The sequence below is a fragment of the Pelodiscus sinensis genome, chromosome 1 (genome assembly GCF_052426305.1).
Source record: "Pelodiscus sinensis isolate ZL-2025 chromosome 1, ASM5242630v1, whole genome shotgun sequence".
Taxonomy (NCBI): domain Eukaryota; kingdom Metazoa; phylum Chordata; order Testudines; family Trionychidae; genus Pelodiscus; species Pelodiscus sinensis.
This window is the reverse complement of record NC_143052.1, coordinates 61,596,855-61,619,733: the sequence shown is the minus strand read 5'-3', so window position 1 is coordinate 61,619,733 and position 22,879 is coordinate 61,596,855. Positions and strand designations below refer to the sequence as shown.

The window sequence follows — 22,879 nt, the reverse complement described above, 5'->3', positions numbered from 1 at the left end:
GCTGGTGGAGTCTGTTTGTACCATTTCAGGGTGCAGGAGACGGGGGACCCCCCAACGCGCCGTCACAGAAGCAATAAGGGGAATTAACCAAAAATCATGCCCTAAATCGCTCCACAATTACCAACATCAACAGTGCATTAATCAAAATTCTTTCAGAAGCAGGAAAACTCTCTCTAGCAGGAACAAGGTGAATGATTTGTCCAAACTTAATTTGCCTAGATTGTGTCTCGATTGGACCGGCTAGCCTGTTTTCTAGGCGCCTGATACTATTCTCTTTTTTCCCTAAATATTAAAGCAATATATTCCATGAGAAAGGAAATAACTAGCTTCTTAAGCTTTTTTTCTATCAAAGAATATTGCAAAGGGACACTCCCTCCCCCCACTTGATACTGTCGCCTGTATGCCAATGTCTTGCACTGGAGCGAAGATGGTGACTGGGCCTTCTGTTTTAGGGGTAACATCACAGCATGGGGTATGCCACTAATGCTTCAGAGCAGAGTGGGATTGGGTTGGCCATTATGCAACAAGCAAAACAAAAGTCTAAAATTCCGTGCACAGGCTTTCTTGCCTTTAGCGTTGCCATTTAGAGGTTTCCACACAGAGTTTCCTGTCAGCTGTGTGCTAGTGCTGCCACACAGGAGAGATTCAAATGCTGTCCAGATGATTAACAGAGCATCCACAGCTAGGGGTTTTTCTTGTTGTTGTTATTGTTTCTACCGGCAGTGCACATTTATACATGCCTCAGTGTACATAAAACTATTTATTTTGCACATGAATGGAAAAAAATCTGTACATGGATGGAAAAGATTAGCGGGAACATGGATTCCATAGATAAGCTCACTATTAGCGTGTCTTTTAAAAAAAAACGGCTTTCTATGCCACTTCCAAAGTATTATTTCAGACAGGAACAGCGAGAAAACCAAAAACATTATTTATCCCAAGCATTCAAAAACCAAGAGTGAAAATCTTGAGAGTGGCTCTGGGCTGAGCTATACGTGTGTTGTTCAGGGGTGTGAAAAGGCACCACTTTTGTATTAAATCCCACCTTTGGATGGGGATTTAGAACAGCTTAACTACATTGCTGTCCTACATACAGACAGTGCTAGGTCAATGGGAGAATTTTTCTGTTAAATTAGCTACCTGCTCTTGGGGACATGGAGGAATAAAAGTAACTAACTACAGTAATAGACAACGATATACAACTTGAAATTATGTACAAAAAAAGAAGCAGACACAATTTTTTTTTTAGTCTAAGTGCACCAAGGCACAGGGATCTGACTCAGGCCATGAAGCTTCAAAAAGGAACTGGAGTGGCATCACCCCACACTGCCTCTCAGACTTTGAGCCTTGGATTTGTCACACAGTTGATGCACTTGTGGGTTAATGGACACTACTATGACCAGTTCAGCTCTGGCTCATGACGTGTATATGCACCCACATTTGGACTCTGCCTAGGGATCATCACTGAAGAAGGAAGCTGAGACTTTCACGATATCCCATAACTTTAAGAGCTGGGAGTTTAAAACCAATTCCAAATAAAAAATACCCTCACCTCACGGGAATAGGAAAGCTAATGTGGACCTGCCTTCTTCTCACTCAGTTGCTAAGGAGAAAGAAGCAGTGCGCTATTAACAACCAAGCAGTTACATCACCCTTGCATTTTTGTTTTTATGTTGAAAGTAGTGGCTTGGTCAGTAGCAGGAAGTTTGGGGATTGTGTTGGATCGTTTCTTTGGGTGTTCTTGGATGTAGCCACACTACAGCTGGTTCTCAGAAATGTTATTCATTGTCTTATGCAGCAGATCTGGATTTTGTTACTGTGAAGCAATCGTATGTTGGTTCTGGAAACAGATGTTTTGAAGTTTCTGGCCAATTTAAAAAAAAATAAAAACCCACTGTCCGGTCTATAGCTGCATTGTTGAATGGCAGGCAGACTTAGTCAGCTAAAGCCAATATCTTTCCTTTCTCTAAAGGATGAGAGTGCACTTTGTACAATCGAAGAGCTTACATTCAGGGCGATGATTAATTTCTAACTGAAGGGCAAATAATTTTTAGGCCAAGTATTTTCAGGGTGTTGCCACGGCTCTGTGCACTGCATCTGAGATTAAATAGAAACCACTTCATTGCAGTTATATCCCAGGAAGTGTTCACAAGAGGGGAGGGAATGAGTGGCTCTACTATTTCAGAAGAAAACAAACTCTACGACTGATGATTAAGGAACAGGCATATCCGATTAATAAAACAGTAAAGATTTTTTATTTCCAAATTGGTGACAAACAGTTATTTTTTCCTTGGAGAGCTCAGCTGACAAGGTTTCTTTCTTCCTTTGTTCCCCTATCTCTTTCAATAATCTTCTTCATGCAAATATAGCTGGAAGGGTGGGGGGAGAACAGTGAAAGGTTAAAATGGAAGCAGACAATCTTTCATCGACATGGTAATTTTGCTGCTTGGCTCAGTGCCAAATGTTCGCTGCAACCACTAGCTGCCATTCCAACATGAGTGAAAGGATCTTTAATAAGAGTGTAAATAAAAGCCAGGCTGAGAAATGAGTTTTCCATCCCAGCAATCACTGGCCTAACCTCTGCTGTAAATAGTCTCTCCGAGCAGCACAGATGGAGTACCTGCACCTGGGGATCAAGGCAATCTCTGAACAGTGCAATTTAAACAGATGGGTACAATTGAAACATGCATTAGCTGGGATAGGCTGAGGAATTCCATTTTGTGTATTATGTAAAAACAAATAATTCAGTCATTTCTTTTTGTTTTAAAAAAGAAAAATATCTTCTGTGACATGATCTTGTGGGAGGTGCACTTCACTACAGCTGTTAAATTAATCTAACCATGAAAATTTACCACAAGGCATTGTATAAACAGAGTCCTAATTTATGATCATTGATTTAACTGCTTGAAAATGATTTATGTGACTTCAGCAGAGATAGTAAAGACACCAGAAGAATACTTGGTCACTCTGGGCTTTGTGTGCTTTGGACTGGCCTTATTAGTTTAGAGCATGAGGTCTGTTTCAGTGTCTTACTGAAACAGTCAAAGGCATTTGGTAACTGAACCATTTAAAAGACTTTTTAAAGCATTATTAATATTGGTAAGTACTAAGCATCTACAGAACACAAAACAACTTCCTCATTAGTGGAGAAATGACAAGAATTCATTTAGAACCTCTCATAAAAATGGGTTTTGGTCTTGCCATTGTAAGAGGGTTTTTTCAAATGGAGTTTTTTGTTTGATTGTTTTCTTTTGGGGAGGCAGGAATTTACAGCATTTTGTGAATTCATGTGAATGTATAAACACTATAGAAAACAAACATGTCTTTGGAGAAAGATAAAGGAGTTTGGTACAGAGGATTACTAGCTGCTTTTTTTTTAAGCATAGATTTCATATCCACCGAAAAGCTCCACTTTCTGTACATCTCTTTCCATTCGGTCCTCTGGTACATCATTACTAGTTATAGAGTCTATACATTATTGTGTAAATATGCTTAGACCTCATTTCAGCAGGATATTACTTTTGGTTACAATAGCATATGGTACACTGTCATTTTAATGTCAGAACTGAGTGATGAAATTGCATTGCATGAATAAGAGGAGAAAGGATGAAAGGCAGAAGAAAAGGTGGGTGGTCTATACACAGATATAACAAGCATTCTTTAAAAGAATGTGAAATTAAATATGGATGTTGTAAATGATTAGCTACATAATAAAGTCTGGGTACAGTCTCCTCCAGTCCTTCCTGTTGGGAACAACAGAACAAAGCACACACGCGCACACAAAAAAATCACACAGGTGAAGCCACAATCATTTCTTTTATTTATAGCCCTAACCAGAAAAATAGACTGGGAGCAGCTGAGTACCAATTTATTTTGCTGCCTGAACTGATGTGTGGTTGGGTTAAATGTCATTGAGTTGGAAGGTTATGCATTTCATTCACTGCCAGGTTATGCCCAGCTTTAAAGCAGATCTACAAGGCTATCAGTAATTGTGTTGCCACCTTTCAAGGTGGGAGAGAGAAATCCTGCAGGCTGGAATTGGTGATGTGCTTGCAGTCATTTCATTGTTCTTATGAAATTCTATTCAAAATTAACTGATGGTCCATTTGATCCTGTTATAAGAAAGAGGAGAGCAGAAAGTAACTTCTCCCCTAAGAAGTAACCAATAACAACTATTTTTTAAACAGCAAAAGCATGACTTAGAACAAATTTTCAAGTATAAAAAAGCTCAAAAGAATATTGCACAAATAGCCAAGGGAAGTTATAGGACAGATGCTCCCCCAGTTACCTACTTTATCAAAAGATTCTGAGGACACAATGACTCAGACTCATAGACTGTAAGGTCAGAAGGGACCATTATGACCCCCCGCACAGTGCAGGCCACAGAATCTCACCCACCCCCTCCAGAATGACCCTCTCATCTATATCTCAGATATTGAAGCCTTCAAATACTTTGAAGACCCCAAGATACAGAGAATCCTCTAGCTGTGATCTGTACCCCATGCTACAGAGGAAGGCGAAAAACCTCCAATGGTAAGCATAAAGAGCAAAGCTGCAGTCTATTGTAATTCCAACATATAAATTAGAAAAGATCTATGCAAGTTATCCAGATATCCTTCTACACTGCCAAAGTGATCTGTACAATACAATACAGAAACAATGGGAGTGTCTCCCTCATTAGGACTGCTTTGAATTTTTTAATTAAATAAGAATTTTTTTAAAATAGACTAGTTGGGTGAGGTAATATATTTTATTGGTAATATCTTATTCTGTTGGTTCTAAAGATATGTCAAATGGAGTAAGAAAATGTCACCAAGTTTTCAGGTAACCAAAAACCAAAAAGATACCTGTTGTACACAGGTAGGCTATAAATTTATAATTCAAGGAGACCTTGTGTGGATTCTGGTAAAATGTACAAGATCAGTGACCCATAAAAAGACAGTTTTCATATTATATCATCTGCTATACATTTGAGAGAGTTTGTCTGTCTGCCTGTTTGTTCAAGAACTCCTCCTAAACAGTAAGAGCAAGGACCACCAAATTCAGTATATAGCTTTCTCTTATCAAAACTTAAGGAAGAGGAGGATTTTCATTGTGCTAGGATGTGCCTGGAATGGGATTGCTTCTCATAAACTCATTCAGAAAAGAGACAGAATCACTAACCAAGTGAAAGGAGCTAGCTGGGGCACATCCCCACCCCCTTCCCCAACTAGGACTACCACAGCCCCAAGGCTCCCACCCCTCAGGTGCCCTCTATGGAGCGGGGGGGAGGGGGAATCAAGCTTCCCCCCTCCATTCACACAGGAACATTGCTGTCTGTTCCCCTTTGTCAGGGAGTGAGGGGAGAGAGCACAGTTTGCTGCATTTCTCACTCTGGCTGGGGAGTGTGGGGGCAGATAAACCTGGATCTGCCCCAGCTGGGGGAGGGAGGGACACATACCCCTCCCCCAACAGTGCCTTCTGAAGCTGCAGAGGCCATGGAGTGGCACATCACACCTGGACCCAACCTGCTGCAGTGAGAGAACACTGGGGTAGTCCTCTCTCTGCGGGAAAGCCCTCATCCCCAGCTTCACCCCAGAGCAATTATTCAAATGAAGCCCATACATTTTCATTTTATTTTCCAAAAAACACCAAAAAATTAATTGACTTAAGGACCCGAGCAATGCTGCGTAAATCTTCTAGAACATATGTATGACAAACTATATAAACCCACGGCAATACATCGGGTGGAGGACTAGGACATGTCAACATGTCAGCAGCTGTGTATGCCAAGGCAATAGTAAAAAACAGTTATCTACCTTCTCGTAATTGTTGTTCTTCAAGATGTGTTGCTCATGTCCATTCCATGAACTGACATTCATGCTTAAATTCGACACTTTACGCCTAAGTTTAAACAAAGACATTCATTATCTTACCCATTACAAAGATAGCTTCCCCAATTATCACCTCTAATATCATTAGCTCACAGACATTTACCTCCCCCCCATCCTCCTTCTGTTCTGATATTTGATTTGTCCTTTTCATATGTGTTCACTTTTTTTTTTAAATTGTATCCTTTGGTATATATGGTTGTGACAATTTTCTTCCACAATTTGATCTGAGGAAGTGGGTTTGGCCCACGAAAGCTCATCACCTAATAAACCATCTTGTTAGTCTTTAAAGTGCTACATAGTCCTGTATTTTGTTTCAGCTACACCAGACTAACACGGCTACATTTCTATCACTATTGTACTTTGCTAGTTAGCTAGTCTGTGTTTGGGGGTTCCCACCCCAGTTCATTCCCCTCTTCAGGTTCAGGGCATGACTCGATCCCAAGGGTTTAATCCATGATGCACCTGCCAAAAGCCCATGCCAAAGGGCAACTCTCCCGACTCCCAGGCCGTGTCCAGACTCAGGGGTTCTTTCGGAAAAGTACCCTTTTTTCGAAAGAACTTCCCCTGCGTCCAGACTCAAGCCACGTTCTTTCGAAAGTAAATCGAAAGAACGCGGCTTTTCTTTCGATGGCCGTACACCTAATTTTACGAGGAAGAACGCCTTTTTCGAGGGAGATCCGTCGAAAGTACGTGAGTGTGGACGGGGGGAGCCCTTTCTTTTGAAAGAATTGGCCTCCAGGAAGAAGCCCTGGTGGACAATCTGGGCCATGGGTTGCACGTCTGTGGTTCCTGGCTGCAGCCATTCCTTAAAGGGACAGGCACCCTCACAGACACTTGTTGCAGACAAGGAGCCAGAGCACACGGCGACCTTGCTGCAGCATGTCACAGCCCCAAGAGCGTCCTGGCCCTTCCACCGAGCCTTCTGGGGACCCAGCCAAGGGCTCCAAACGCCGGGCACCATCCTGGTCTGGCCCAGAGATAAAGAGCCTGTTGGAGCTCTGGGGAGAGGAGGAGGCCTTACAGGCCCTCAAAAGCCGGCGGCGAAACGCCGAAATTTATGGCCGCATGCCTGAAGCCCTGGCCCAGAAGGGCCACTACCCCCGCACCCAGGACCAGGTGCGCTCCAAGGTCAAAGAGCTGCGCCAGGGGTACGTTAAGGCCAGGGAGGAGAGCTCCCGTTCTGGGGCAGCCCCCCACTACTGCCCCTACTACCCCGAGCTGGACCAGATCCTGGGTGGCAGTGGAGAAGCACGCACGCCACGGAGGTTCATACAGTCTGGACTGGCAGACCCCGTGGTGGACGCTCCAGAGCAGGAGCTAGAGCACTTTGGAGACGGGGACATGGTCCCAGAGGAGGAGGAGGACAGCGAGGAGACGGCGACCCTCACCATGGAGCCAGTCACTCAGACCTCAGAGGCCTCCCAGGCGTCATCTGGCGCAGGAGAGGAACAGCAGGTGAGTACAGTGAGGTTGTGTCACACCCGGGGGGGGGGGGAGGTAGGTGGGTGCACAGTGGGTGATGCACAAGGGAAACCTGTCATGCTCAGGCTGATGCCCAGGTCACACACACACAGTGTGACCTTCAGAATGTCTGCTTCCCCTGTCTCAAGGGAGAGGGCCCTTTTGGACAGCTGTTGCACACATGACTGATTGTGATAGAAATGTAGCCGTGTTACTCTGATCTGAGGAAGTGGGTCTGGCCCAGGAAAGCTCATCCCCTAATAAACCATCCTGTTAGTATTTTAAGTGCTACAGAGTCCAGTTTGTAGGACTGATTGTGTCTTCTTCTTTTCCTCCACAGCCGGACCAGCCGTGGAAGAGGGCCGCAGCACCCCAGCCCCACCTCCATCTCCATCTCGGGGACATGGGAGCCACAGACACAGGCGTGTCTATGCGGACATCCTGAGGCAGCACGTTGAGGCCGTGCAGGAGCTGAACTCCATCCTCAGAGAGAGGGCGGAGGCAGAGGATCGCTGGCGTGACCGGCTCATGGACGAGCTGGTCCTGCAGCGCACGGTCCTGTGCGCCACTCTGAGGGAGGTCAGTGGCTTGCCTGCTCCTGTGCCTGGTCCTGCTCCTCCAGCACCCCATGACCCCACCCCACCAAACCCCCCTTCCACAACAGCATCCCTTTCCCCCCTTGGACCTCCCTCTCCCCCAGCCCCCACAGTTCCCCAGCCCCTCTCTCCCCCTGGACCTCCTCTCCCCCAGGCTTCCACGTCCCAAGAGCACCCCAGCCAGCCAACCGACAGGTGCACCACCCGATCCCGCAGCCGTGGAGCACCCCAAACATGAGGCCCAGGCAGGAGAGGGAAATCTGGCAAGCCCCGTGCAACCTGATCCCCTTCCCCCCTCCAAGTTTCCAGTCCCCTTCCCCCCTCCAGGTTTCCAGTCCCCTTCCCCCCTCCAGGTTTCAAGCACCCCCATCACCCCAGTTAAACAAAGGGTTCAACAAAATGTTTCTTTATTGTAAATAGTTTTGTCAACAACAAAAATGAAAAAAAATTTTGTTATGTTTGCAACATTTATACTATTGTTTGATAATATGTACAAAAAGTAAACAGATCATTTTATTTTGAAACACACCCTGGTGTAACTGATGTGTCCAAACAGGGTCAGGAGATGGGTTGTGGAGGGAAGCTTCTATTGGGCCAGGGCCCAGTCCCCAGGCAGAAGCCCCTCAGTACACTCAGTCTCAGTGGCCTCCACTGGAGAATTGCTCCCGGAGGGCCTCCCGGATGCCAACAGCAGACCGGTGAGCCTGGCGGATGGCAGCTGTCCGGGGCTGGGCAAAGAGCCTCTCCTGGCCATCAGCAGCTCTACCCCACCCTGGTAGGAAGGCCTCCCCTTTCCTCTCCACGAGGTTATGGAGGACGCAACACGCGGCCACCACCTCGGGGATGTTGCTCTTCCCCATGTCGAGGCGTGTGAGCAAGCACCGGAATCTGCCCTTTAAACGGCCAAACGCACATTCCACCTGGTTGCGAGCCCGGTTAAGGCGAGCATTAAACTGCTCCTTGCTCGCATCCAGGTGGCCGGTGTAGGGCTTCATCAGCCACGGCATCAGGGGATAGGCGGCATCAGCCACTATGCACACCGGCATGTGCACATCCCCAACCGCAAACTGGCGATGGGGGAAAAATGTTCCTGCCTGAAGCCTCTGGTAGAGGTACGAGTTTCTGAAGATGCGGGCATCGTGTGCCCGCCCTGATCACCCAACACAAATGTCAGAAAACTGGCCACAATGGTCGACCAGGGCCTGGAGGACCATAGAAAAGTAGCCCTTTCTGTTTATGAATTGGGCTGCTCGATGGGGCAGTGCACGGATTGCAATGTGTGTCCCATCGAGCGCTCCTCCGCAATTCGGGAAGCCGAGGGCAGCAAAGCCGGCCATGACGCTGTCCAGATCTGGTAGACAGATGAGCCTGTTGAGCAGCTCCGAATTGATGGCCCTCACCACTTGCAGAACGAGACAGACAACAAAATGTTAGAAGGGGTGCCTTATCTCTTAGGAGGAGAACCCACCGCCCACCTTCCCTCTCAAACACCCCGGGAATCCCCTCCTCAGAACCCCCCCCCACACAATTCAGGGTGAGTGGAGGAGCTCCCTCCCACTCCCACTCCACTTGGCCCTTCCTGACAGTCTCCCTTCCCCCCACCCCAAACTGTGACTGTCCCCAGACAATGACTTACCTCCATCAAGACGGCCCCGACAGTAGATCTCCCCACACCAAATTGGTGTCCCACGGAGCGGTAGCTGTCGGGGGTTGCCAGCTTCCAGAGGGCAATGGCGACCCTCTTTTCCAGGGGGATGGCGGGCCGCAGGTGGGTGTCTTGCCGTTGCAGAGCAGGGGTGAGCCAAGTACACAGCTCCTGGAAAGTGGTCTCTCTCATCCGGAAGTTCCGTAGCCAGTCTTGGTCATCCCAGATCTCCATCACGAGCCGGTCCCACCAGTCAGAGCTGGTGTCAAACCTCCAAACACGCCTGTCCACGAAAAAGTTTGGAGGCAAGGGCAGTGCGGCTGCTTGACGGAGGAACCCCTCGTACCTCTGGTCTGGGAGCAGCTCGGGAAGTAGCCTCATGACAGTGTCATGAAGATGCAGCAATAGCTGCAGTATGGTGGTGTGGGGCCATCGCCTGCCCAGGGGCAGCTCTGGCTCCATGCCAAAAAAAAAAGGGTCTGCAAGCAGAAAAACCTCAAAAGAAAAAAGCTGCTGGGGTGTCCCAGGAAGCTGAGCACTCCAAACCAGCACTGCAATGCCTTGCTTAATTCCTCGAGGGACAGCAAAGGCAGCTGCAGGAGCAGAGCAACGGGTGTTCAGGGGCGTCCCTTTAACCACGCGTCTCTGCAAAGGGCAGGCAGGCAGCACCCGGAAGGAAAAGCTGCCCCCATGCCCTGGCAGAAGCAGTTCCGGGTGACTTTCAATTTCGAAAGAGCGTCCAGCAGTCTGGACGCTCTTTTTCGAAATAGCGGATCGATCTTTCGAGCCGCGCATTGTAGTCTAGACGCGCTCTTTCGAAAGAGCCTCTTTCGAAAGAAGCCTGCAGTCTAGACATAGCCCCAGAGGTGAAAGTATAGCAGTGTGCCACTCTGGTAAGAGCCAGTGGGGTGCTCTGCTGCTGGAGGAAGTGTAGCGCACTCCCAACTGGCCTCCTGGGGCTTTTCTGCAGGCTGCCACTCTAAGCAGCAGGCAACCAGTGAAAGGGGCTGGCTAGAGCTGTGCTCCCCCCACACCAGTCCAGGGCTTCTCCAGCCCCAAGATCATGCCCCCCCAACCACTCCCACTGCTACCTGATGAACCAGAGGTTCGAAAGATTGTCTAGGGGTGGCTTTTTGTGGCAAGGGACTGGGGCCACAAAGGAGGAAAGCCTGAGACTTAAACGTACTTAACCAATTACAAACTTTATTGACTACAATCTGATTATATTAAATTACTGTCTCTGATTCATCTTAGACAGCGCAGCATGCAAAAAAGAATATAACAAATAAAACCAATACAACAATAATAAAAACTCCTCCTATAGCCAATCCTTCTATGGTTATCTTTGAACAGCTGGTAGAGTTAGGGTATGTCTACACTACAGCGCTAATTCGAACTAACTTAGTTTGAATTGGTTAATTCGAACTAAGTTAATTCGAACTAACGCATCCAAACTAAAAAACTAGTTCAAATTAGCGTTTTTCTAATTCGAACTAGCATGTCCACATTAAGTGGACCCTGAACCGAGGATAAGGATGGCCGGAAGCAGTGTCGGCAGGGCATCAGATGAGGACTTAGAGCGTGGAGCTGCTGCCTCAGGCTAGCCGAGGGCTGTGCTTAAAAGGACCCGACCCCCACCCCGGACAGACAGTTCTCAGGGGTGCCCCGCTTGCAAAGCAGTCCTGTCTTGGAGTGCCCTGAGTGCCCACACTGGGCACATCACAGCACTCGGCCATCAGCCCAGCTGCACTTGCCGCAGGCTGCCATCTGCGGAGAGGGGGCAATTGGGGGGCTGCAGGAGAGCTTCTACCCCCAGAAGCCCGCAGAGCCAGCCCAGTACTCCGCATTGGGGGCTCGTACCCCATTCCTCCCTCACCTCCTTCCACTTACCCTTCCCTAGCCCCCCTTCCTGATGTACAAAATAAAGAAAACGTGTGGTCAAAAATAGAATCTCTCTTTAATGAACAAAACTCGGGGAGACTGGGAAAAGGAGGTGGGAGAAGGGAAGAGAGAAGGTGGGAGAGGGGAGGGCAACTAAAATGATCAGAGGTTTGGAACAGGTCCCATATGAAGAGAGGCTAAAGAGACTGGGACTTTTCAGTTTAGAAAAGAAGAGACTGAGGGGGGATAGGATAGAGGTCTATAAAAGCATGAGTGGAGTGGAGAGGGTGCATAAAGAAAAGTTCTTCATTAGTTCCCATAATAGAAGGACTAGAGGACACCAAAGGAAAGGAATGGGTAGCAGGCTTCAAACTAGTAACAGAAAGTTGTTCTTCACAAAGCAAAGAGTCAACCTGTGGAACTCCTTGCTGCAGGAGGCTGTGAAGGCTAAAACTAGAACAGAGTTTAAAGAGAAGTGAGATAAATTGATGGAGGTTGGGTCCATGGAGTGGTATTAGCCAGGGGGTAGGAGTGGTGTCCCTACCCAAAGTTTGTGGAAGGCTGGAGAGGGATGGCACGAGACAAATGGCTTGGTCACTGTCTTCGATCCATCCCCTCCAGGGTCCCTAGGGTTGGCCGCTGTCGGCAGACATGGACCTTTGGTCTGACCCAGTACGGCCATTGTAAGCTCAGGGCTCGGGGGTCTCAGTGGACCACCTTGATTTTCATGCACACCTGCTCCTGGGTGGCCAGGCTGGCAGCTCTCCTGCCCTAGACGGCCACTTTCCTGTGCCTAGTGCGGAGGTCGTATACGAGGTCCACGATGTCCGCACTAGACCAGGTGGGTGCCAACCTCTTGCGGTCCCGGGCAAGCTCCTGGGAGCTGCCAGCCTGGTCCCGGGAAGAGGGGGAGGGCTGGGGGGCATCAGGTGGCTGGCTCGAGCCATGCCAGGTGCAGGGTCTGCTAGCTGGGTGCTGGCAGGCTTGCACCTGGCATGGGCACCATAGCCAGCCCGTACCCCTTTAAGGGGTCCGGGGCCGGGAGGGGGGCAATAGAGTTTCCCTGGTGTTGGCCAGAGTGGCCACCAGGGAAAGCTGGGGAGGACTAGCCTCCCACTAGTTCGAATTAAGGGGCTACACAGCCCTTAATTCGAACTAGTAAGTTCGAACTAGGCTTAGTCCTTGTACAATGAGGTTTACCTAGTTCGAACTAAGCGCTCCGCTAGTTCGAATTAAGTTCGAACTAGCGGAGCGCTAGTGTAGCGCCTATCAAAGTTAATTCGAACTAACGTCCGTTAGTTCGAACTAACTTTGTAGTGTAGACATACCCTTAGTTATTAGTTTGCCTATTCACTTAACAACCCTTCAATTCTACTTCTAGTTCTTATTTAGACCTAGGTGTGGTACCATTATACAGTATGGTTAATACAATACAACTAACTATTGCTAAGCTGACAAATAATATATTAAGCAATACTTACAAGCCTAGTAACAATCACAATGCACAGACACAAAACAACATGTAGCATGCTCCGGACTCGTACACCCTTTCATGATTCGGTGGGTGGGGGGCAGCTTTGGGTGATCAACCCCTCAGCCAGGCTGGACGATATGTGCCTTCTATTTTTTTACATGGAACCTCCCCGAGCTTAGGGCTCAGGGTGCTTTATACTATAATTTTGACATCTGGTGCCATATTAAGGTTCTGCTTTAGTTGATACTATGATTTGATATCTGGTACCATATTAGGGTTCCTTCCTGTTTGATATGACGTCTGCCTCAAGGCATTGTGGTCAGTGCCTGATGCAGACATGACTGGCACACGTGAAAGCTAGCTATGTCTTTTCTTTCCCTGTTCCAGGTGCTTGTTAACTGGTGTATTATGACAGCTCATTTCCCTTATTCCTACCTTGTCCTGTTTTTAGTGCTCATTAACCTAACTGTTTTCCCTACTCTTATCTTCCTGGCCCGGGTGCTTGCCAAGTTCAGTTCCGTTTACTGAGAACTGTGCAGAGCACCCGAGGGAATTCAAGCTCTGTCCCTGGATCCGCCTCAGCGGCCTGTGTTTTTCTTGTGAGGGGCTTTTGTGTGGCAGTATGGGCAATACGCGTGAGGCCGTGGTCAAAAGGACCTGCTACATGACACTACCCAATCTGCTTGTTGCATGCTGTTACCTTTTCCCCTGTAACTCCTTTTAGACACAGCCTCTTCATGGGGGTGAAAGGGCAATTAACAAAAGTTTGCTTTGTGATATCCCACAATGGTCCATATAGTTTTGTTAACCTTCTTAATGAGCAGGAGCTTATAGATTCTGATGGCATGGCAGTTTCAGGACTAACATTTTTTACAGCTATAAAGCAAAATCTTAAATATTACTTTATAGCACGTAACTTACAAACATTATAAGTAGAATTACGGCATGCAGCAGATTACAAGGATTTCATAAAGTCTAAACACATTGTTAGAAGCCCAATACCCATCTTAACTATATTAACACACAAGTGAGCTGGACTGGTTTCCAGCAATGAATTTGTCAGTGTTGGCTGAAGCAACAGAGCTGGCACCTGGTATGCCAGCATCAAACAACTCACTTTTAGTGCCTCTATGATTAGCTATATCAGGTTATGAAATAGACAAATACAGATTATTTTATGAATGAGGCAATGTCTTCGGGTGTAGAAGATAATAGTGGCCACTAACACATATAACCCTAAAATCCAAGGCTGAATGGGTAAGAATCTTAAAATCTGAAAACTTAGAGGGTGTTATCAAAATAGATATATCTATGTTCTAGGACAATGGTCCCCAACACAGTGCCTGTGGGCGCCATGGCACCTGCAGGGGCATTTGTTTGTGCCCGCCAAGTGCTCAGGGCTGGCCCCGCCCCGGGTGCGTGGCGCATGAGCAGTGCTGGAGCCGGCCCCGGGTGTATGGCTCATGGGAAGTGCCAGCCCCGGGCGCGTGGCAAATTGGCCGCCCCGCCCCCGGGCACATGGCTGTGTGGGGCACCGGCCCCAGAAGCGCAGCTATGGGGGGCACCGGCCCCGGGAGCGCGGCTATGGGGGGCACCGGCCCCGGGAGCGCGGCTATGGGGGGCGATGTCCCCAGGAGCATGGCAAATTGGCCTCCCCGTCCCCAGGCACGCAGCTATGGGGTGGGGTTGCCAGCTTTGGGCATGCGGCTCTGGAGGACGCTGGCCCCAGGCTTGCTGCAAATGGGTGGCCGCCCCACCCGTGGCCATGTGGCGCATAGGGTTGCTGGCCCCAGGCACGTGGCTCATGGGGGTGTGGCGTATGTGCGCAAGTGTCCCCCACCCTCTGGTACCCGGCAGGCAAATGGCCATGCCCCCTGGCACCTGGCAGCTTCAAATGGTTGGGGACCACTGCTCTAGGACCATCCAATAGCAGTACTGTGAGGGAAACTATACAGAGAACAGCTGCAGCTGTAAAGAAAGACCAACTTACTCATCTTGTGCAATAACAATGGTTCTTCAAGATGTGTGTTCCACTGTAGGTGTTGGGTTTGTCCCGGCACCACAGATCAGAGTCTTCAATAGCAGTAGTCAGCTGGACCGCGCATGCGCTGTCAGCGGCTTGCGGTGTTCATACTTTCTCTTGTGCACGTGGTCCGGCTCCTGCCAGTTCCTCTTGTCCACATGAGGATCTGAAAGAGACAATTACCAACAGGGACTCTGAAGTGGGGAGGAGGGCGGGTAGTGGAGCATCCATGGGGACACACATCTCGAAGAACCATCGTTACTGCACAAGGTGAGTAACTTCGTCTTCTTTGAATAATATCCCCATGGGTGCTCCACTGTAGGTGACTTTGTAGCAGTGGTCGAGAGCCCTTGGACAGCAGGTTTTGGAGTCACAGTCTAATGCTTGTGGAAAGCACCACCGAGGCCACTGCTGAATCTGTGGCCCAAGATGTAGTATAGCATAATGCTTCATAAAGGTGACATTAGAAGACCACTTGGCCGAGTGGCATATGTCTGAAAGAGAAACTCCCTTGAGAAACACTATGGACGTGGATATGGCTCTGGTAGAAGGAGCCCTCAGTGTTGTCGGAAATGGTTTGTTGCGGATAGTGTAATCTCTCTCAGTGCAGGCCACTATGAGGTTCAAGATGTGTTGGGAGGATAGTGAATGTCCTTTAGAGCAATCCACAAGAGATACCAGAAGGCACTGGGACTTCCTAAAGTCCTAAGTTCTCTGAATGTAAAAGGCTAGTGCTCTGCACACGTCGATGGTATGCAGTAATGTCTCTTGAATGGAGGTATGAGGCTTAGGGAAAAATAATGGCAGAACGATGGGTTCATTAATATGAAACTGAGAACAGACCTTTGGAATGAAGGCTGGGTGTGGCCATAATATTACATTGTGCTTGTTAAAAATAGTGTATGGCGGTACTGCCATCAGCACCACCAGTTTGCTGACCCTGAGGGCCCAAGTAATTGCCAATAGAAAAATAAGCTTCATTGTAATCATTGGCAGAGGTACTGTCGCCAATGGCTCAAAAGATGGTTTAGTGAAGGTGTCCAGAACTAAGTCGAAGTCCCATGGAGGTGGCGGAAGCCTGAGGGGGAGGGTTGAGGTTAGTTAACCCTTTGAGGAAGAGCTTGGTGGTAGGGTGCAAGACTATAGACATGCCATCCACAGACTGGCGGAAGACAGTAATAGCCACCAGGTGCACTTTTAGGAATGCTATGGCCAACCGAGCGTCGTGTAACGATAAGGTGTATTCGAGGATTTTTTTGAGAGGTGCCCTATATGGATCTACCTGTTTGTTAGTGCACCAGGCAATGAATCTGCACCACTTATGCGTGAAGGTTGTTCTTGTCATGTCCTTCCTGCTGTGTATTAGGATTTCTTTGACCGGAGAGGAGAAGAGGTTCTCGGTATTGGAGAACCAGTGAGAAGCCATGCTGTCAAGCGGAGAACGTGAGGCTGTGGGTGGAGAAGGGTCCCATGGTTCTGGGTCAGTAGGTTGGGAAGGCTGGGGAGGGTTGGCAGAAGACACTGGGATACGGTGGCAGAAGAGTCATTTGATAAAGAAAGGGAAACCATAGCTGGTGAGCTTATGATGGCATTTCAAGGATTACTTTGGCTCTGTCCCTTTAGATTTTGTGTAGGACTCTGGGAATGAACATGGTGGGCAGAAAAGCATAGAGGAGTGGACCTGTCCAACTGAGAAGAAAGGCATGGCCCAGAGAATTTCTGCCAATCCCAGCACTAGAACAGTACTGTCGATATTTTGAGTTTTTCTGGGATGCAAACAGGTCTATTTGTGGGGAACCCCAGAGACTGAAGATGTGCTAGCGAACATCTTCCCAGAGCTCCCATTTGTGATGTGGTGCGAATTGTCTGCTTAACGCATCCGCTGTGGTATTGTGGGTTCCCGGTAAGTATGAAGCTATGAGCGTAACTTTGTTGTGGATACACCAGTTCCAGAGGCGAACGGCCTCTGTGAAAAGGGAATGGGATTGCCCCCCCACCCCCTCAACGATTGATGTAGTACATTGTGGCGTTATTGTCAGTGCGGATTCTGGTCGTGGTACTGGAGATATATGTTCTGAAATGGTTGCAGGCATTGAGGACAGTCCTGAGTTCTTGGATGTTGATATGAAGGGCTGCCTCTCATGGTGTTCATCGTCCTTGAATGGTCAGATCATTCATATGCGCGTCCCGGAGCCCATCAGAGAGGTGTTCGTGGTGATCTAAACGGACGGCTGAGGCTGGTGAAATGGGACTCCTGCGAGGAGGTTGTGTGGACTGGTCCACCACTCTAAGGAAGATATCACAGCAGATGTTGGAGTGACTCATTTGCCAATATGGTGCCTTGTGGGAATATACACTGACACCAGCCATTGTTACAGGCACTGAAAATGAAGCCTTGCATGATGGACCATGTATGTTGTGGCTGCCATATGGTCCTTGAGCTGTAGGCATGTGATGCAGAGACTACAGGACTTAAGGTAAGTATTGCAATCAGATCTCGTATGGCCTGGTACCTCTGTATAGGTAAGTAGGCTCTTGCCGTTGTGGAGTCCAAACTTGCTCCTATAAAATCTAGGTTTTGAGTTGGCTCTAATGTTGGTTTCTGATCGTTTATGACCAAACCTAGAGACTCAAACGTCTCTCTCGCTGTCACAACCATGTGAAAGTCTTTGGCTTTGGTCGGCCCCTTCAAAAGGTAGTCGTCAAGATAGGGAAAAATTACTAAGACCTGTTGGCGGAGATGCATGGCTACCACCGTGAGCGTTTTGGAGAAGACTCTGGGTGCTTAGGAGAGTCCAAAGGGTAAAACTCGATATTGGAAGTGGTCTTCCTCAACCATGAAGCAAAGAAACCTTCTATGGGCAGGGTGGATCATCACGTGAAAATATGCGTCCTGAAGGTAGAGGTCTGCAAATCAATCCCCATGATCTAGCGCTGGAATTATGGTCAAGAGAGTCACCATTTTGAAACGCTGCTTCTGCAGGTAACGGTTGAGTTTTCGAAGATTGAGTATGGATCTCCAACCTCCCATTTTTTTCTGGGTGAGGAAGTAATTGGAATAGAAGTCTCTGCCTCTGAACTCGCACAGCACCCTCTCCACTGCTCCGATGGTAGGGAGGTGGTGGACTACTTGTTGTAACTGATGCTTGTGAGAAGGGTCCCTGAAGAGGGACGGAGAGGTCGGGGGGTATTGACGTGAAAGGGATGGTGTACCCTGTCAAAATGATCTCTAGAACCCAATGGTCGATGGTGATGCTGGACCAATGTTGGTAAAAAGGTTTGAGCCGGTGATGGAAAATGGCAACTACAGGATTGGGTTGGCATGTGGTACAGGGGGTTTGTGAGCCCTTGACCAGGTTGTCAAACGTTCTGCTTGTTAGCAGGCTGAGTGGAGGGGCGGTTGTTTTGGGCATGCCTCTTTTGGGGTCTTTGTCTCATTCACTGGTGTTAGTCAAAAGGACATTGGTGGTATCTTGGCTGCAAGAAGTCATAATGTCTTTGGAAGGGCGTGTATTTCTTGCGGCGGAATGGGAGTGTGCACATCCCCAGGATTCAGAGAGTGCTTGAGTCCTTGCTTTAGTGGAGGACCTCATCTGTTTTTTCAGCAAACAACTTTTATTTGTCGAATGGGAGGTCCTCCACCTTAGTCTGAAGCTCCCGTGGAACTCCAGCATTCTGAAGACATGAGGACCTTTTCATAACTATAGCGGTGGCTGTGGATCCCACCACATCCAATGCAATTTGCTGCCTAGTTCTGGCAGAGGCATATCACTCCTGAACAATGGATTTTAAAATGGACCTTTTTGGATTGGGCAAATGTTCCATCAGTGCTGTGAGTTTAGCATAGTTGTCGAAGACATGATTCAACAGCAGCGATGCATAGTTGGCAAAGCATAACAAAAGTGTCAAAGAAGAATATATCTTTCTGCCAAAAAGGTTCATACATACGCTTACTTTCTTTCTCCACTGCAACATTCTTATACTGTGGAGTTTTTGCCCTCTGCTGGGCTGCATCTATGACCAGAGAATTTGGTTGCGGATGTGAGAACAAAAACTCTGAACCCTTGGTCAAAACAAAATATTTGTTGTCAGCCCTCTTGTTTGTAGGGGGTGCAGAGGCTGGGGTCTGCCAGATTTCCACAGAGGACTTCATAATTGCTTCAATCAGTCAGCAGCGCTATTTTTGCATGCTGGGATGGTTGTAAATTCTTGAGGAGACAATATTGTTTCTTCTGGACTTCTGTTAACTGGACCTCCTGGCTAGCAGCCACTCTTTTAAACAGTTCTTGAAACTGCTTAAGGTCGTCCGGGGGAGATGTATCTCCAGGGATGATGGCCTCATCTGATGAAGAGGAGGATTGGATCATTGGTAATGTATCCGCCTGTTGCTCCTCCGGTTCAGAAAGTTGACCTTCCTCCAGCTCAGATTGGTGTGGTGGGGAGGCAGGCACATGAAGTTGTGGGGACAACTCATGGTATGAGTGCCTGGATTGGTAGCAACAGGGGACCAGTGTCTTGATGGAGGGTAATACTGGCATTGGTCATGCAACAGTACGGTTGGTCATAATAGTATCTATGATGGTCATGATACTGATGTCTTGGTGATGCCTGCCTAGAGGAATATGCACTTCTGTGTTCCTGCCAGCACATATCATGACCTGATGTAGTTGGAGAGTGAAGTGTCATTGAGCCCCTTGATGAAGGGGGAGGTGAGAGGGACATTTGCCTCGGGTGAATGGTGCAATGAAATGCACATCCCGGTGTTGGTGGTAGAGGCGAGGGAGACCTGTGGTGTAGTATTGGTGATCTCAGTGCCAGTGATGAGGAAGACGGAACTGGTGAGAAGGTCGGTGAAGGGCTAGGACTAAGTGGTCTATTTGACTTAGTCCTTGCCTTTTTCAGTTCCGGAGGTGTATCTGGTGCATCTGGTGCTAGAGAAAGGCGAGGTGCTCGAGTCGGCACGGGTAGTGGTGTCAGTGCTGTGGGTCCCTATCTCAAGCTCTAGCTGTGAGCTTAGAACAATGTGGGCATTTCTGAGGCACATGGGCCTCTCTGAGGCATCTAACACATGTCAAATGGTTGTCCGACACTGGCATGGCCCCACGACATGTTTCACATTTTTTAAAACCCGGCATTGTATGAGGGGAGTTATCGAAGTTCACCTCAATATATGTAATTTCAGATCTTTCTTTCCTTATAATCTCTCTTCCTCCTTTTTTTTAACCTCAGAAAAGCAGTGAAGCCCTTTTTTGTTTGTTTGTTTTTTTATGATTAACTATAACTATTATGATAAGAACTATGTACTGGAACAGTAAACTAACTGACAGAAATCTTAATTTTGTGATCAACAGTGGAGGAGAAGAGCTCGCTCCATCTGCGACCGAGGGTGGCAACAAAAGAACTGGGGGGAGCCGGACTGCATGTATGAGAGAAAGGGCGCGAACGCCGCTATCTGCTGACCGTGCATGCATAGTTCGGCTGACTACTGCTATTGAGGACTCCGATCTGTGGTGCCGGGACTAGCCCGATACCTACAGTGGAGCACCCCTGGGGACATCACTTGAAGAAGAACATATGACTCTCAGCAAGGCAGCCAATTATTACTAGAGACTACTTTTGTTGATTAAATGAGTAAATTAGCTAAGATCTAGTTTTGCAGTGAGTTGGTTGTCAAGTTCAAATACATTACCTAAAACTGCACCAAGAATCTTCAATGCTAACCATGTTGAGTATCACACAAGGGTGATGCAGATTGATGTGAAGGGATTCATGTAGGTCCAGAAATGTAGCTAGAGAAAATGACCCCTGTTGGGTATCATTTGACCAAGGGACATGCAAGTTACAGGATTCCCTCCCCCAAAATTGTTCTTCATGCTGCTTTGTATGGATAAATTGGGAGGTACTAATGACTGGCTGCATCGCAGACCTCATGGAGACTGATGTCTGAAAAATACCCCTTCAACTAACATAAGAGGAATATTTTACTCACAAGCCCCCCACCTCCTAAGACAAGATGTTTTTGACTGAATGGCTAGAGGTGGCCACAACTTGTGAGTCATGAGTGGCAATATTATTTTGGAAGAAGATACTCAAAAGTATTTGGGGAGGGGGAATTAGATCTGTGACTAACTGCTGGGAGAGAGACAGGTATGAGGGGCAGAGGAGTGGGAGAATAGGGAGAGAGAGAGAGGTTTGGGACTCAGAAGCAAGGAGGAAGTAGATAAATGATGTTGGGTATAGAAGGGAAAGAGGCTGGGGCTCAAGTGAGAAAAGTGTGTGATATTGGGAGGAGCACATGGGGAAAGATCACCTGTCAGCCCCATATTCTCCTTGCTGTTCATATATCCGGATCTGAGGGGCTTTTCCTCTTCTAGGGAGCTCTGTGCCCCCCCCCCCCTTCCTTACCCTCACATTATGCTAGGATATGCAGTATATGAGCCCCTAGTGATGTCCCTTCCTTGTGTGCCTAGAAAGGATCTCATTGGGGGAGAAGACATATGTCAAAAAGGTACGTTTCAAAGGTTTACTGGACTGTCAGAAGAGGGCAAAAAGTTATTCATCATTGAGGGAGCAAGAAGGATAGCCTCTTTTGTATCCTTGAAAACTGGGTCCTGGTCCAAGGAGCTGGTGATGCTGAGACTGCTGGAGGTGAGAGAGACATTTCAGACAAAGAGTTTACCCACCTCAAGTTTAGCAGCATGCTATAGACTTTTGTTTCATTTGTAACCACAGCCGTTTCTACTACCTTTACTCAGGAGCACTTGAAGCTCAATCTTTGTTAATAACCTTTTCTTTGTTTTAGCATAAGTAGATCTCAGTGCTATAACCATAAGCTAAGCATGAGTTCTTAGCTGAATCAAGTAAGCTGGCATGCGTGTACTCTTTGGAGGAAGCAAACTTAGCAATTACTGTGAGTATCCAGTGACAGGAGTTAGTACAACAGGGAAAGGTTCTTCAAGGGATTCAAGGGCTTGGGTACACCTAAGGTTGCCAGTTTTCCTGACAGGGTGGACTGGATGCCATTGCCATGAATGAAACCTAGGTGCACTAAATGTGACCTGAAAGGCAAAAAAAGGACTGAGAAGTTTGGTGCGGCTAATAAACTCAGGTGACAGCGAGTTGTCATCCCGTTTAGTACCAGCAAATCTCCCTCTCATTAAGAAAAGCAGGAAACAAGGTAACCCACAGTTTTGGGTACACCAAGAAGCATCACAGATGCCTCTGAAGGGTGTTGTCAAGGGGGGTTTGAGAGCTTCTCTCTGCCCCTTATGTGAGCCAGGTTTTGGGGAAGTCTCCACTCCTGCCACTTTGGATGGGGAGCTGAGAATGGGCATTCTTCATGCACTGCACAGACTGTCAAATGTTCAGGAGAGGAATGGGAACACCCCCTGACGTGAATGGAGCAGTTCACATGTCTGACAGCTATTGTTTCAGGCTCACTGGTCTCTACGGGATGTTCTCTTGCAGCTGAGAATATCACAATTAGATGAAGGGGCCACTTCAGAAGTTTCAGCATTTCTGTGCTGCAGATGGATGGGTATCATGCCTCTATCCTTCTTGCTTGAAAGACAACACTTCTTTGTGCTCTGAACTCTAAAGTCTGGCACATGAAATCTGTGCTGCCTTCTGAGAGTGCAGAGAAGTAGTGTTCCAAATGTGGGGTCAATCGAGTCATTGGTTTTAGAGACATAGGACCTTCCTTTTCCCCTCAAATAATAGCTGTTTCCTGATGCTACATCTACACTAGGAGTTTTCTCAGCAAAAAATATGCAAATGAGGGACTCATTTGCATGAGTTGCAATCTCATTTGCATATTTTCTGCCAATCCGTTTTTGCACTGGGTTTTTATGCAAAAATAAGCAGTGTAGTTGTTTTCTTTCTGCGCAAAACCCCCTTTTTCTGCAAGATCCTTATGCCCCAAAAAAG

The 22,879-nt window shown here is 47.7% G+C and overlaps 1 long non-coding RNA gene across 1 annotated transcript in view; it reads right to left on the bottom strand.

Annotated features, from left to right (window-relative positions):
* Window positions 1-1,723: 1,723 nt before the first annotated feature.
* The window catches only part of LOC149525574 (uncharacterized), a 50,307-nt gene continuing 29,151 nt past the window's right edge, over window positions 1,724-22,879 (bottom strand). Inside the window, exons 2-3 of the long non-coding RNA XR_016350000.1 lie at window positions 5,799-5,883; window positions 1,724-4,112 (exon numbers count right to left, since the gene is read on the bottom strand). This is a non-coding gene — a long non-coding RNA (uncharacterized LOC149525574). The remainder of the gene's footprint in view (window positions 4,113-5,798; window positions 5,884-22,879) is intronic.